General features: G+C 42.8%; 1 protein-coding gene across 1 annotated transcript in view; it reads right to left on the bottom strand.

Annotated features, from left to right (window-relative positions):
• LOC134936068 (zinc finger protein 84-like) overlaps window positions 1-15,555 on the bottom strand; it is a 40,845-nt gene extending 25,290 nt beyond the window's left edge. The window contains exon 1 of the mRNA XM_063930977.1: window positions 15,370-15,555. The gene's annotated coding sequence lies outside the window, so the exon portion shown is untranslated. The remainder of the gene's footprint in view (window positions 1-15,369) is intronic.
• Window positions 15,556-15,787: the final 232 nt, after the last annotated feature.

Below are 15,787 nucleotides of genomic sequence, written 5' to 3'. Positions count from 1 at the left end.
AAGATTTAAACATGTCTGATACCAATATCATGCCTGCATACACCAGAGGAAGAAACCTCAGGGATTGGCTGGTGAAGACAGATATATCGGATCTAGCCACAAAACAAAGTGAACAAAATTCGTTTTTAACCCTCCGGAAAGGCTGTTTTAGATGTCTTAATTGCACGACCTGTAGATCCCTTCTCACGGGGAATACATTTCATCACCCCTTTAGTGGCAAAAAGTACACTATCAATTTCAGACTGTCTTGCACGACAAAATTTATCATCTATCTAATTAACTGCCCATGTGGCTTACATTATGTCGGCAAGACTGATTGTACTTTAAGGGAACGCATGGCCAATCATAAACTTGCCATCAGGAAAGCCATCATGAATGGCACTAGTGACCAACCTGTGGCACGGCATTTTGCCGTGGCACGACACAGCATTGCTTGTCTTAAATACATGATTATTGACCATGTGCCAGCCAAAGTAAGAGGTGGTAACAGGTCGTTATTACTTTTGCAAAAAGAATCCAAATGGATTCACGAATTACAAACATTGGCCCCAAGGGGCCTTAATGAAACACTTGGGCTGCATTGTTTTTTGTAAAGTGATCATTGTGTACCTCCCTTGTGTGTTGTTGGGATGTGCAGTTCAAATGTATGGTTTCACAATCATTATACTGAATATACTCATATGATTTGTATATGTAGGTCTGCTTGTTCTGCATATGCATCTGTGCCCGTTTATTGTTTTTATTTCACATTTGATTAGGTGTGGAGTTTTTATGTGTCTTTTATTATGTTCAATTAGAGTAATTGGTGTTACCTGCGGTGGGATGTACGGCAGGATGACGTCATCTGTGGGCGTCTGAACGCTGTGTCCACGTGGGAGTATACCGCACAGGGGATTGGGGATATAAGGTATGTGTTACTTGGCATGTTGTTAACCTGAGGACGAGGTATTAAACTTCGAAACGTTGTTATACTACACCTGCATTTGCATTTATTGTATGACCGGAGTGCCGCCGTTTGCACTGTATTGTTATCCCGCTGCCATACGGGACGAGGAGGGCACCGGACAGCTGCGATCTGAGATTGGGAGTGCTGCCGTAAGACTGTTATATATATATATATATATTATATATATATATATATATATATATATATATACACACACACACACACACACATACATACACACTGTATATGTATAATGTGCAGTGTTATTCTATATATCTATATATATATATATATATATATCTTTACACACATACACTGTATATGTATAATTGCAGTGTTATTATACAGCAGGGACTCTGTCCTAGGTTATACACATGATACACTAGGGACTATATACCAATAACATCTATCTCTATATATACAGTATATGTATAATGTGCAGTGTTATTATACAGCAGGTACGCTGTCCTAGGTTATATACATGATACACTAGGGACTATATACCAATAACATCTATCTCTATATATACTGTATATGTATAATGTGCAGTGTTATTATATAGCAGGGACGCTGTCCTAGGTTATACACATGATACACTAGGGACTATATACCAATAACATCTATCTCTATATATATATACTGTATATGTATAATGTGCAGTGTTATTATACAGCAGGGACTATGTCCTAGGTTATACACATGATACACAAGGGACTATATACCAATAACATCTCTCTCTATATATACTGTATATGTATAATGTGCAGTGTTATTATACAGCAGGGACACTGTCCTAGGTTATACACATGATACACTGGGGGCTATATACCAATAACATCTCTCTATATATACTGTATATGTATAATGTGCAGTGTTATTATACAGCAGGGATACTGTCCTAGGTTATACACATGATACACTGGGGGCTATATACCAATAACATCTCTCTCTATATATACTGTATATGTATAATGTGCAGTGTTATTATACAGCAGGGATACTGTCCTAGGTTATACACATGATACACTGGGGGCTATATACCAATAACATCTATCTCTATATATACTGTATATGTATAATTGCAGTGTTATTATACAGCAGGGACTATGTCCTAGGTTATACACATGATACACTGGGGGCTATATACCAATAACATCTATCCCTATTAGAGATGAGCGGGTTCGATTCGTTGAGATCCGAACCCCCCCAAACTTCACCTATTTTACACGGGTCCGAGGCAGCCTCGGATCTTCCCGCCTTGCTCGGTTAACCAGAACGTCATCATCCCGCTGTCGGATTCTCGCGAGATTCTTATTCTATGTAAAGAGCCACGCGTCGCCATTTTCACTCGTGCATTGGAGATTGAACGGAGAGGACGTGGCTGCGTTCTCTCCCTGAAAAGCTCCGTATCTGCTCTGTGTTCTGCAAATATCTGTGCTCAGTGTGCTGCAAATATCTGTGCTCAGTGTGCTGCAAATATCTATGTTCTCTGCCTGAAAAAGCTCCATATCTGTGCTCAGTGTGCTGCAAATAGTACATAATTATAGTTGTACAGTACAGTAAGCCATTGCTGTATCTTGCAGCTCTTTGTCAAGTATACTATCCATATCTGTGCTGCATTACTGTGAGCAGTATATAGTAGGACAGTGCAGCATTTTGGTGACCAACAGTATACATATACATTAGTACAGTACAGTAGGCCATTGCTGTATCTTGCAGCTGTGTCAAGTATACTATCCATATCTGTGCTGCATTGTTGTGAGCAGTATATAGCAGCATAATGCAGCATTTTGGTGACCAGCAGTATACATATAGTACAGTACAGTACAGTAGGCCATTGCTGTATCTTGAAGCTCTGTGTCACTTATAGTATCCTGATCAGTGCTCAATATCTGCTGTATTGTTGTGACCAGTATGTATACTGTACTGTGCGACATGTGTTATACACCTGGTGATTTTATACATCCTATAATCTGTACTGAGCGATGTGTGAGATGCACCTGGAGATTATACACCCTATATACTGTACTGGGCGATGTGCGATACACACCTGGGGATTATACACCCTATATACTGTACTGTGCGATGTGTGTGATGCACCTGGTAATTAATTATACACCCTGTATACTGTACTGTGCGACATGTCTTATACACCTGGTGATTATACATCCTGTAATCTGTACTGAGCGATGTGTGAGATACACCTGGTAATATCTGTGCTCAGTGTGCTGCATTGTGGTGACCACCAGTATATTATAGTAGTACAGTACAGTAGGCCATTGCTGTATCTTGCAGTTCCGTGTCAGACTCACATCAGTGCTCAATATCTGCTGCATTGTTGTGACCAGTATATAGTAGTACAGTGCAGCATTGTGGTGACCACCAGTATATAGTAGTACAGTACAGTAGGACATTGCTGTATCTTGCAGCTCTGTGTCACTTCTAGTGCTTAATATCTGTGCTCAGAGTCAGTGCTGCATTGTAGTGACCAGTATACTACAGTACAATAGTCCAGTGCTGTTCTCGCTGCTCAGTGTCAGTTCTCCGTAGTATCATAAGTGATCAGTATAATCAGTTCTCAGTATAATCAGTGTGCTGTTAGACGTGCGCCCGTTTTCTGCCATTAGTGCAGTGGGATTTAGACAATTGATGAAGTTATTGTGTCCCCAGTACAAAATACCATCTAGATTCCACTTCACTAGGCAGGCGATAGCGAGATTTTACCAATTAATATCAGTGATTTATAATTATTAATTACACAGTGATCTTGCCAAATAATTCCAGTGATTTTGTAATTTTCTTCCAGTGATTTAGACCAATAATACCATTGATTAGAACGAATTGATTAGAACGAATAATTCCTGTGATATTGAGGTGTTTGTGTTGCTTAGCCATCCAGTGCACCTCTTTCTCTCTTTTCTTTGCATCATGTGCTGTTTGAGGACTATTTGTTTAAGTGCCATCCTGTGTGACACTGCAGTGCCACTCCTAGATGGGCCAGGTGTTTGTGCTGGCCACTTGGGTCGCTTAGCTTAGTCATCCAGCGACCTCGGTGCAAATTTAAGGACTAAAAATAATATTGTGAGGTGTTCAGAATAGACTGGAAATGAGTGGAAATTATGGTTATTGAGGTTAATAATACTATAAGATCAAATTGACCCCCAAATTCAATGATTTAAGCTGGGTTTTTTTTAAAAATACCCGAATCCAAAACACACCCGAATCAGACAATAACTTTTCAGGGAGGTTTTGCGAAAACGCGTCCGAATCCAAAACACGGACGCGGAACCGAATCCAAAACCAAACCACAAATCCCTAAAAATTTCGGGTGCACATCTCTAATCTCATATACATACTGTATATGTATAATGTGCAGTGTTATTATACAGCAGGGACTCTGTCCTAGGTTATACACATGATACACTAGGGACTATATACCAATAACCTCTATCTCTATATATACTGTATATGTATAATGTGCAGTGTTATTATACAGCAGGGACGCTGTCCTAGGTTATACACATGATACACTAGGGACTATATACCAATAACCTCTATCTCTATATATACTGTATATGTATAATGTGCAGTGTTATTATACAGCAGGGATACTGTCCTAGGTTATATACATGATACGCTGGGGACTATATACCAATAACATCTATCTCTATATATACTGTATATGTATAATGTGCAGTGTTATTATACAGCAGGGACTCTGTCCTAGGTTATACACATGATATGCTGGGGACTATATACCAATAACATCTATCTCTATATATATACTGTATATGTATAATGTGCAGTGATATTATACAGCAGGGATACTGTCCTAGGTTATACACACGATACGCTAGGGACTATATACCAATAACATCTATCTCTATATATACTGTATATGTATAATGTGCAGTGTTATTATACAGCAGGGACGCTGTCCTAGGTTATACACATGATACACTAGGGACTATATACCAATAACCTCTATCTCTATATATACTGTATATGTATAATGTGCACAGTGTTATTATACAGCAGGGACTCTGTCCTAGGTTATACACATGATATGCTGGGGACTGTATACCAATAACATCTATCTCTATATATACTGTATATGTATAATGTGCAGTGTTATCATACAGCAGGGATACTGTCCTAGGTTATATACATGATACGCTGGGGACTATATACCAATAACATCTATCTCTATATATACTGTATATGTATTCTGTGCAGTGTTATTATACAGCAGGGACGCTGTCCTAGGTTATACACATGATATGCTATGGACTATATACCAATAACATCTATCTATCTATCTATATATATATATCTATATATATATATATATATATATATATATATATATATATATATATATATCTATATCTATATCTACTGTATACAGTGCCAGGCATAGGCAAATTAAGCAATTGCCTAGGGCATTTGATATGCCTAGGGGCATCATCAGCTTCTGCCGATTAAAATGATACGCGGCATGCCTATATTCTGTATCTAGCATTTCGTATGCAGATACAGCCATAGTCTCACACAGTATATAGGCATGCTGCATATCAGTTTAATCAGCAGAAGCTGCTTGTGCATCCTAGCCACATAGCAATGCAAATAAGATGCATTTTCATAAAAAAAGGTGTCTGACGTTAGCATTGATGAAAGATTTGTGAGGACACATCTGTATCCAAGCAGAGGCAGAGGTCACAGTGTTAGTGGAAGTGTGAGTGTTGTGTGCATGTGAGTGGGTTGGTTGAGCAGTAGTGTTCAGAATATGTGTAAGGAGCATTATGTGTGTCATGTTATAATGCTTTAATAATGTTCAACATATGTGTAAATGGCCACTATGTGTGTCATTATGTGTATAAGGGCATTAATAATGTGCGGCATATGTGTAACAGGGTACTACTGTATGTGTATCATTATGTGTATTGGGGCACTAATAATGTGCAGCAAATGTGTAGGGGGCACTATGTGTGTCATTAAGTGTATAAAGGCATTAATAATGTGCAGCATATGTGTAACAGGGTACTACTGTATGTGTGTCATTATGTGTATAGGGGCACTAATAATGTGCAGCAAATGTGTAGGGGGCACTGTGTGTGTCATTATGTGTATAAGGGCATTAATAATGTGTGGCATATGTGTAAGGGACATTATGTGTAAAAGGGCATTAATAAAGGTTGTCATAATGTGTAAGGTGCATTATGTTTATAAGGACATTAATGTGTCTCATATGTGTAAGGGGCATTACTGTGTGGTATTGTATATAAATGTATTACTAATGTGTGGCATTATGTGTATAAGGTGCTCTACTATGTGGCGTTGCATATAGAAAGGGCACTACTGTGTCATCTAATGTGAATAAAGAGCAATAAGGTGTGGTGTAATGTGAATAAGGAGCAATTCAGTGTGATGTAATGTGAATAAGGGGCTCTACTATGAGGAGTAACGTTTATAAGGTAAAGTGATACTACTGTGGGATGTAATATCAATTATGGACACTATCGCAAGATAAAATGTGAATAAAGTTGCAGCACTGTGTGGCGTAATTGGAATTGGGGTTACTATTGTGTGGCCATGCCCCTTCCCAGCAAGAAGATGCCCCTTTTTGGGCTGTGCGTCAAATGTGCGAGCTGTTCCTATTTAAAATATAGGGGGTACAAGGACTGCTCTTGGTGAGGGGTGATGGTACTGGGAAAGAGGTGTAAGGTCATAGGCAGAACCAGCGGTGGTGCTAGGGGGCACCAGCCAAAATCTTGCCTAGGGCATCATATTGGTTAGGGCCGGCTCTGACTGTATATGTATAATGTGCAGTGTTATTATACAGCAGGGACTCTGTCCTAGGTTATATACATGATACGCTAGGGACTATATACCAATAACATCTATCTCTATATATACTGTATATGTATAATGTGCAGTGTTATTATACAGCAGGGTTACTGTCCTAGGTTATACACGATACACTGGGGGCTATATACCAATAACATCTATCTCTATATATACTGTATATGTATACTGTGCAGTGTTATTATACAGCAGGGACTCTGTCCTAGGTTATACACATGATACGCTGGGGACTATATACCAATAACATCTATCTCTATATATACTGTATATGTATAATGTGCAGTGTTATTATACAGCAGGGATACTGTCCTAGGTTATACACATGATACGCTAGGGACTATATACCAATAACATCACTCTCTATATATACTGTATATGTATAATGTGCAGTGTTATTATACAGCAGGGACTCTGTCCTAGGTTATACACATCATATGCTAGGGACTATATACCAATAACATCTATCTCTATATATACTGTATATGTATAATGTGCAGTGTTATTATACAGCAGGGACTCTGTCCTAGGTTATACACATGATACGCTAGGGACTATATACCAATAACATCACTCTCTATATATACTGTATATGTATAATGTGCAGTGTTATTATACAGCAGGGATACTGTACTAGGTTATACACATGATATGCTAGGGACTATATACCAATAACATCTATCTCTATATATACTGTATATGTATAATGTGCAGTGTTATTATACAGCAGTAACTCTGCCCTAGGTTATATACATGATACGCTGGGGACTGTATACCAATAACATCTATCTCTATATATACTGTATATGTATAATGTGCAGTGTTATTATACAGCAGGGATACTGTCCTAGGTTATACACAGGATAGGATATAGATATAGCTTTCTCTCCCTATATACACCTATACTACAGCTGTAGCCACGCTCATCTATACCGTGATGCATTCACACATGCGCACGCATTGCTGCATAGTGTGACCGCGTCGCTGTGATACTGATTGCAGCGGGTGTTAGCTCCATAGGGTAACATGGTGTGTGCATGCGTACGCAGTGGGCACACTTGTCACAACATTACTGCCGCGATACACAATGATGATCATGGCTACATCTGTATATATAATATACACAATATATATGCCGGTATATGATGCTACCTGTATAAATATAATGAGCGCTGTGTATTACACAGCAGGGTCATCCCCATCCCCCATCCCCCGCTCGCCCACCTTCCATCCAAGGACCTTATTCAGTAAGGATTGCAAAATTATCAAATCACAATCCGGCTTATTATGGAACGGCTGCGGATGAGCAGTGTTTGCATTGCGCACGTGCGAGTAATAATAGTGACAGTAAATGCGTACATATCATGATCACATGCAGACGCTGTTTGACTGACAGGAAGCCGGCATTTCTGGGTGGAAACCTGCCATTTTCTGGGTGTGTGTGAGAAAACGCAGGCGTGCCCACGATGCTGAAGTTAGCTTCTTATTCGAGCTCCAGCTTCTTATTCAAAAAAATTCGTTTTGCAAGGGTTAACTAGTCTTGGGCCACAAATTTGACACCTGAAATCAACAGAGGGTGGTCACTTACATATCACCCACTTGTATTTTGTTTGGGCCCAACGCTGTTTTGGGCATGAAATACACTGGCAAAGTGGGCACACACAGTATATTTTGCCATTTTGAATAAGTAGCTGTAGTTTTGCAAGGGTTAACCAGTCTTGGGCCACAAATTTGACCCCTGAAATCAGGAGCCTGCAATACAGGCTCTGCGCATAAAGCTTTTCTTAAATTCTGCAATGTAGTCTCTGCGGGCCTAGGGGGAAATTCAGACTGCGTCACTGCAGCGGCAGGGCTTCCATCGCATCTGCCTGATTGACAGGCAGAGGCGGTCACGTGGTGGGAAGGGGCATGCCACCGGCTTTAGAACCACGGTCCAGACAACAGAGGCCTGTGTGGACCGTTGGGGGGTGGCCCGAGGCAGCTGCGTGGTGTTACACACATCCTCTGCGACCCGGGATGTGGCGAGTAGCGGACTGCCAGCGTGCAGGAGCTTTGCTGGCGGGGATTACAAAATCATCGACACCGTGCAATGGTTTTGTACCTGTGCGAGGGGGGGGGGGGGGGCTAGGGCCAGTCATGCGGGGCGGACTAGCCCTGTGCTGGGCGACCACCCGCATATCAGTACATGATTGGAGATGTGCTACATTTAGCACATCTGTGATTAGATCTTGTCTGGGGACTGTTTCCTCAGACATTCAGTGAATGATGCTGCCCTGTGGCAAATTCGCGTTTGAACCTACGCAGTGGCAGAACAAGACCATGGCGGGCCCAGGTGCAACAAAATGCGTTGCCCCAGCTCCCCCAAGATCCAAAACATGCGTGTCAAAAAATAGGGCATGGTCTCATTGAAAAGGGGTGTGGGCACACAATAGTACCAGCAATTCAAATGATGCCACACAGTAGTGCAACCTTATTACATTACACTGATTTACATTACATTACACTGAACAGTAGTGCTCCTGAAACACGTTATGCCACACAGTAGTGCTTCTTATACGCATTACGCCACATAGTAGAGCTCCTTCCACACGTTACGCCACACAGTAGTTCTCCTTATACACATTACAACACACAGTAGTGCCTCTTATACATGTTACGCCACACAGTAGTATTCTTAATATACGTTATACCACACAGTAGTGCTCCTGATACACGTTACTCCACCCAGTACTGCTCCTTATACATGTTACGCAACACAGTAGAGCTCCTTATACACATTACAACACACAGCAATGGTCCTTATACACATTACGCCACACAGTAAAGCTCCTTTTACATGTAACGCCAATATAGTAGGCACTACGGTAAAGTTTTAGGGTTAGGCTGCTGGGGGGGGCGGGGGGGGGGGGAGGCACTGGGGTGGTGGCTAGGATTAGGCTGTGGGGAGGGGAAAAGGTTAAGGTTAGCTACTAGGGAAAGGTTTAGGGATTAGGGATAATGGGGAAAATACTCACCAGAACACTGCTGAGACATCGCCAATGCAATGTGATCCAGAAAAAGGCACTGCTGTCACCGGTATAAAGTACGAAACTGCTAGATTACAAGGGACTGTTTGTTGACAGTTCTTCATGTCGACATAATGAATGTCAATATGATAACTGTCGGCCAATTGTATCCAACTCCCACAAAAACTCAGGACAATTCCTTTGTACAAGGATACACAAGGCCCATGGAGACAGATGCCCACACTATGCATCATGCAGCCAGCAGCAGCACATGCACCCTGGGTGACAACACATGACCCTGTGCCTGGCTGCCTTAGCGGGGTCACTCTATGCTGTGCTGTATGATATATGTCACTGCACAGTCACCATTACTGTTTGCAGAGAGCCCAGATTACTGTAACAACCCCGCCCACCACCTCCCAATCTCCGCCCCATCAATGTAGGCTCCGCCTCTTCGAGGTCCGCGATTCTGAGTTTGCAGGATGAAATGTACAATTAGAAAAATGTATAATAAAATAAATAAACACACAGCTGCCTGACTGCCTTACAAGGAATGCTGCTGCACTACCTCAGATATTCTAGAGTTTAGCCGCATGGTCACGTGATGCTCCGGCAGCAAAAAGAAATAGCTGGGCTGCCCGTGAATGAGAGGGGAAGATGGCCCCTTCTCCTTCTCCAGACTCCTCCACTGCATCCTCCTCCCCCTCTGGCCAGACTGCAGCTCTGCACACCAGCTCAGCCTCATTCTGTTTAGGGGAACCGGCGGCTTGCAGCGCGCTGGCAGATGGCATGTAATGAGTCAGTCTGACTCATTGTAGTGCCTCCAACAGTGGGCTCCTTCATCGTGGAGGGGCCTTGGTGCAGTGCACTGGTTGCACCGCTGCAAGTTCCACCCCTGAACCTACGATAATAGCCCACCAGACCAAAGAATATCCTGAGTTGCGACATACATTTTAGCTTAGGCCATGTGAAGACTGCTTCCACCTTGCTGGGTTGAGGTTTAACTTACCCTTGGCATACAATATACCCCAGATACTTTGCCTCCACAGTTATGATGGCACACTTCTCCAGGTTAGCGGTGAACCCTTGTGCCTGTAGAGACTGTAACACTGCATCCACCTTTGGAAGGTTCGACTGGAACAAACCCACTGTGGTAGAGAAGGCTGTTGTTGCTTTGGCAGCTTCCATCAGAGGAATTTGTCAGTACCCCTTCAGTAAATCTAGCGTAGTTAGATACTGGCTTATTGCTAAGTTTTGTACTAGTTCATCAACCCGGGGCATAGGATAGGAATCAAACCGAGGAACTTTATTTAACTTTCTGAAGTCATTACAGAATCCCACAGATCCAAAAGGCTTGGACTCTAAAAAAAATGGGATTATTCCATTCACTGTTTGACTACTCTATGACCCCCAAGCGCTGCATCACTTCCAGTTCCCATTTTACTGCTGCCTGTTGGGCCTCAGATATACAATATTGCCTTTGTTTTATCACCCCCCTGAGTGGAGTAACATAGTCATGCTGTATGATTTGATTTTTCTCCAGGAGGGCAGAGAACACAACCTGGTACTGTGCTGCTAAGTTTACCACTTCTTGTTTCTGGCTTGGACTCAAAGTTACTTCAGTAGGCACCTGACATTCTGGGGTTTTCATGGCCCCTAAAGAGGGATGACTGGCACTTTCCAAGGCTTCAACAAATTCACATGGTAGACTTTTACCTCTTTCCTTCTACCTTCCTGCCGTACCTAGACACAAGTATCAGTACCTTGTTGCCCCTATTGAGAGTCCGGTTGACAGCAGTAATGCCATGACTGCGTTTTTGATCCTGTTGAGCTCTTACCATATGCTTGGTCAGAAGTGGCGCAATTTGCCTTAAACAGCCATACAATTGGGACACAAACTGAACGATGTTAGGCTCTTGGGACGGGATCAGTACTAAATCCCGCAGGATGGGATCCCGGTGGTCGAAATACAGACACCGGAATTTCGACCCCACAATCCCGACAGGGGTGGCGAGCAGAACGCAGCCCCTTGCGGGCTCGCTTTGCTCGCCACGCTGCAGGCACGGTGCTTTGCTATGCTCAGCACACTTTTATATTCTCCCTCTATGGGTGGCGTGGACACCCACGGAGGCAGAATATGTCGGGATTGTGCCGGTCGGGGTTCTGGCGTCGGTATTTCGACTGCCGGGATTCCGTCCGGCGGGATCTTGACCGCATCCCCTTGGGACAATTGCTGCTCCCACCCATCTTTTAATAGATCTAGTATCCCTCTGCGTTGTCTACCATAGAGGAGTTTGAAGGGTCTAAACCCCATACAGTCTCTATCTAAAGTCTCTATATAAATAAAGGATAATAATAATAATAATAATAATAATAATAAAAGAGGCTTGGGGTACCTCTCAAACTACCAACATTAGCTAAGGTAAGAATAGGTCCTAATCTCGCTTCTCCTGTGACACTGCCCTTTTCATCATCTGCATAAGGGTTCTGTTAAAGCATCAACCAAGCCGTATGTCTGCGGGTGGTATACCAAAATGGTAATTCTATCCACCTTTAACAGGCGACACAGGTATTTCATTAATTTAGACACAAAAGGGGTACCTTAGTCGGTCAGGACCTCTATTGGTATTCCTAGACGGGTATACAGCATCAAGAACTCCTGGACAATAGTGCTAGATTTCATGTTACATAGTGGTATGACCTCCGGGTACCCGGTGGAGTAGTCCACCGTCACCAATATATACTGATGCCCATGATCCGATTTTTCTACTGGCCCCATCAGATCTATAAAAATTGGCTCAATAGGCATGGAAATTATAGTCAGGAAAACCAAGGTCGCCCTAAATTCTGTCTGGGGTGCATTCTTTTGGTACACTGAGCATTCCTGACAATATTCTTTTACTGCAGCATGAATGCCTGGCCAGGAGAACCATAGCTGGATACGCTTGAGAGTTTTCCTCTCCCCTAAATGGCCACCCCCATAAATGCATGTGAGCTGCACTCAATACCAGCTGCTCGTGTTTTCGGGGAATCAGCAACTGGTCTACCTTTTACCTTGCAAATAAGTTACAAGGTAAAACAAATTGTTTTTCACATAAAGTAAGGTACACCTTCAGGTGGTAAAGCAGAGTTTACCTTACCATTTACCACTACCAAATTTTAAAAAGTATTAGACAAGTTGCCATCGTTATGTTGATCTCGCCTAAAGTCCTGCAAAGACACTCTTTCGCAAATGGGGGGACTAATGTGTCTCAATCTCACTGGCAAGAGAGGGCTTTACAGTCATACAACCTTGGCTTCCAGTAGATCTTGGCCCCTGCGACAGCTTAACCTTTGTCTGTCTGCCAATGTCATGCCAGGTAACAAACTCCTGCAACAGTGGGAAGTCCTGGCCCAGGATTAGTGGATAAGGAGGTTTGGAAGCTACTGTGACTACCATTTTTACTGGTCTTACTTTAATCACCACCGGCAGGTGCACTCATGGGCATTCTTCTATGTCACCAAGTATACATAGCATTTTTACCAGAAGCACAACCTGGCCAGACCCGGGAAGAACCAGGTTAGCAGAGATGAAAGACAATTCACTACCAGTATCAACCAAAGCCCAGATATCCCAGCCTTCAATCTGTACCATCAGATGAAATGGTAGTTTCAGCTGGGGAAATAATTCCAGGCACCATACTGAATACAGGTTGTGCTGTTTTCCCTGAGCTGCAATCCACTAGCTCACCCTGCTTTAGGAAGTACCGTTGTGCATGACTGGGCTCTCTGCACTCAAAACATATGACTGGAGACGGGCTGTTTGGTTTAACAATGGGGGATCTGGGTATTGGGCTTAGGTACTGGCTGTAACCCTTGCTTGGCTTTATTAAAATTTCCCAGGGTCAGGTACCTCTCAATCACCACTGCTAGCTCCTCAATTGTCTGGGGTCAGCCTGCAAAGGTCCAGTGTTTTACACCACGGTCTAATACCCGTATAGCCTGGTCTAGAGCCATCACTTCCACTACGAAGATTTTTTTTTATCTGTAACCAGGTTTTACTCAGTTTGGCCAATCATGCCAGTTTGACAACTGGAGGCTCAGATGGGTTCAGCTTCAACTCATAATATTCTTGGGCTTTGCTGGGACCAGTCACCCCAATCCTGCTGAGTATAGCTTCCTTCAAGCAAAGATAAGAGCGGACTTCAGACAACTTTAACTCAACATAGGCTCTCTATGACTCCCCTGTGCGATAAGGAGCTAATATAACCCTTGATTTCTGGTATCAAATAGGTAGCCCAAGACTAGTTAACCCTTGCAAAACTACAGCTACATATTCAAAATAGTAAATTATAATATGGTGGTTGGGCCAAGCAAAATACAAGTGGGTCATATGTAAGTGACCATCCTCTTGATTTCAGGGGTCAAATTTGTGGACCAAGACTAGTTAACCCTTGCAAAACTACAGCTACTTATTCAAAATAACAAAATATGGTGTGTGTGTGCCCACTTTTGCAGTGTATTTCATGCCCAAAACAGCGTTTGGCCAAGCAAAATACAAGTGGGTCACATGCAAGTGACCACACTCTGTTGATTTCCGGGGTCAAATTTGTGTCCCAAGAACCCTTGCAAAACTACAGCTACTTATTCAAAATGGCAAAATATGGTGTTTGTGCCCACTTTGCCAGTGTATTTCATGCCCAAAACAGTGTTGGGCCAAGCAAAATACAAGTGGGTCATATGTAAGTGACCACCCTCTGTGGAGTTCAGGTGTCAAATTTGTGACAGAAGACTCATTAACCCTTGCAAAACTGAATGATCTGAATAAGAAGCTGGAGTTCGAATAAGAAGTGAATAAGAAGCTTGAGCTTGAATAAGAAGTGAATAAGAAGCTGCCCGAATAAGAAGCTAACTTCAGCCTCGTGGCATGCCCAGGTGTTTTTAAGGAGGGCACCTGAATTCAGCGATGACCACTTCCAGCCTCTTGTGTCACAAGAATTGTAGCAGACCTTACCTGGCGCAGATAGGAAAAATATTCCATGTTCCGGTAATTGCGCATGGTTCTGCGATCAGCTGCATATTGCGATGCATTCACAGTTTCTGCAATGGGCGTTATTTCTCAATTGCTGGGCGGCAACTATTTGATCGCAGAAACTGCTTTTTATCAGAAATAGCAATCCTTACTGCATAAGGGGCCTAATTCAGACCTGATTGCAACAGCACAATATTTATGTAATGGGCAAAATCATCTGCAGTGCAGGTGGGGCAGATGTAACATGTGCAGAGAGAGTTAGATTTGGGTGGGGTGTGTTCAAACTGAAATCTAAATTGCAGTGTAAAAATAAAGTAGCCAGTATTTACCCTGCACAGAAACAGTATAACCCATCCAAATCTAACTCTCTCTGCACATGTTACATCTGCCCCACCTACAGTGCACATGGTTTTGCCCGTTAGAGATAGATTTTGTTTTTGCGATCAGGTCTGAATTAGGGCCTAGGTCCCAAGTGTGGGGAGCTGGTCACACATACCATATATGGTACCCACTGATGTCTCTCATACACCAGGCACATCGCTCACCTCACTGCCGGTCACCGTCACCTCCTCTCCCGCCGCCTCCACTGAAATGTGTTGTGTCCAATGTTGCTAACTCTAAAATAAAAACAAGCAGCTGATGAGTGAAAAACAAGCCCAGCACCAGCGTCCTCACCCCTGCTCCTCTCTCCACACACACAGGAAACTTCTCCTCCCCCCTCCTTCCCCTAATCCATGTTCTCCACTCTGAGCTCACACAGAGCCTCTCTCTCACTCCCTGATTGTATTAACTCCTTCAGCTCCTGAAGTGGTGACAGCCCCATAGTAAAGCAGGACAATGCAAGGGTGTGGATCATAGGATCGACAGTGTCTAGGTTGACAATGTTTGGTCGACCACTATATGTCGGCAGTCACTAGGTCGACAGTGTAACCCTCCCACATGTCTGACAATGTTACTAATTCT

This window comes from Pseudophryne corroboree, chromosome 6 (genome assembly GCF_028390025.1).
Source record: "Pseudophryne corroboree isolate aPseCor3 chromosome 6, aPseCor3.hap2, whole genome shotgun sequence".
NCBI lineage: Eukaryota > Metazoa > Chordata > Amphibia > Anura > Myobatrachidae > Pseudophryne > Pseudophryne corroboree.
This window is presented reverse-complemented; position numbering and strand designations above follow the sequence as displayed.